General features: G+C 28.3%; 1 non-coding gene across 1 annotated transcript; it reads right to left on the bottom strand.

The window, feature by feature from the left end:
- Positions 1–434: 434 nt before the first annotated feature.
- Positions 435–508, bottom strand: TRNAV-AAC (transfer RNA valine (anticodon AAC)). The gene has a single exon. It is a non-coding gene; the product is annotated as a tRNA-Val (tRNA).
- Positions 509–1,860: the final 1,352 nt, after the last annotated feature.

Here is a 1,860-nt window from a genome sequence, read left to right on the forward strand (position 1 = left end):
GCCCTATTTCTATAGGAAAGTGCCCAGTTTAGTGTTTTCCGCAAGAACACCAAATATCTGGTGAAAATTCCAACCACGTGTGTTATATCTGTCTATGTGCACCATTTTATACATTAAGCTACCAACAACTAAAGCATATGGTACCTTGTGCATCTCTTCCTTTTCAACTTCACATGTAAGAATCTACTTTGAACTAAGATTAAAATGACTAGCAAATAGAGTAGTATTAGACTTTACCTTTTCTATATGAAACCGCTTGTAATTGACACAACTTTGTTTTTAATTATTATGATTAAAAAATCTAAATTTTAGTTTAACATGTATTTCACTTAAAAAAAAGTGAGTTATTAGTCATTAAATATGAGGGAAAATGTTACATGTGAATTATTTCATTTTAAAAAAGAATATATATACGAAAAATAGTATTAAAATTATGGCTTCGCCCAGGTTTAAACTGGGAACCTTCAGTGTGTTAGACTGACGTGATAACCAACTACACCACGAAACCACACATGATTCAATTCGCAATTACCGTTTTAGTTGTAATAACTAAATCCAGCAATTTTCAAATATCTCATAAACATGTGATTACTACTTGGGGTGCAGTGCAGCTTTGCAAGTAGTTTAATTTGATTTCAATTTTTAAATCAAAGTACTCTCTATATTTTTCTCATACTACTATTAATCAACTATATTCACTAACACTATGTTTGGTTTACATGAATGATGAAGGAGAGAAAGTGAATGGATGGAAAACACACACATACAAATATCTTCCTCTATTTGTTTCAACAGAACCATCACAATGGAAAGAAAGTTTCGTGGGACTCGTACGTAAAATTGTTTCCTCTCAAAAATGGACAAAAAATGTTATTTTACTGTTCCGTTTTATCCTTATGTATATCTAAAATGTATATATTATAAATAATTATAAAATAAATATTTTTTATTGAACAGTGAAAAATATTTATATTTATATAACATATATGGATATTAATATTTATGTTCATGTATTTAAGTTAATACATTAACGTAGACGCATTTATATATCATTAAGAGTATATTATTTAAAAATAGAGTGAAGACCCATTTTGGTCCCTCACAAAAACTACAGAACCCAAATTAGTCCTCCACAAAAAATAGGACCCGATTTAATCCCTTACAAAATATAACCGGGTCATATTAGTCCTTCTAGGGATATTTTTTTCAAACCGGTTTTTTCTTCTACTTTTAAACCGTGACTGGACCGCCAAGTCGTCTTTTATTTTTCATTTTTCATATTTTAAATACTAAATTGATTTTTATTTTTAATTTCGATTTTATTTTTAAACAATTCAGATTTTAAAATACAAAAAAAAGATAAGATTTGTTCTGAAAAGGAATCGAACTTAAGACATTTAGGTCACATCCTATGCCTTTACCACTATGCCAACGTACACTTGTGACAAATAATTCGCATGATTTATAGTAATATTAAACAATTCTAAATTTAAAATATAAAATATAAAATTTGTACCTATGAGGTCTCAAACTCAACTCCCTTCAAATTTAATGATAGTCACTTCACTATAGATATGAAAAGTGATTTAAGAGCGGGTGAATCAGTTAGATTAATCGGTATTAGTGAATTTTTCTCGATTATGAATGTTAGCAATATTGTTCTAATTTTTTCGAAATTGTTATAATAGTTTCAAAAAAATTAAAACATTGTTAACATTCATTATCGAGAAAAATTCACTAATATGAATTAATCTAATTCATGCAACCCCTCTTAGATTACTTTTCATATTTACAATAAAGTGACTACCATTTAATTTGAAGGGACTTGGGTTTGAGACCCCGTAGGTATCAAAATTTATA

This window comes from Vicia villosa, linkage group LG6 (genome assembly GCF_029867415.1).
Source record: "Vicia villosa cultivar HV-30 ecotype Madison, WI linkage group LG6, Vvil1.0, whole genome shotgun sequence".
NCBI lineage: Eukaryota > Viridiplantae > Streptophyta > Magnoliopsida > Fabales > Fabaceae > Vicia > Vicia villosa.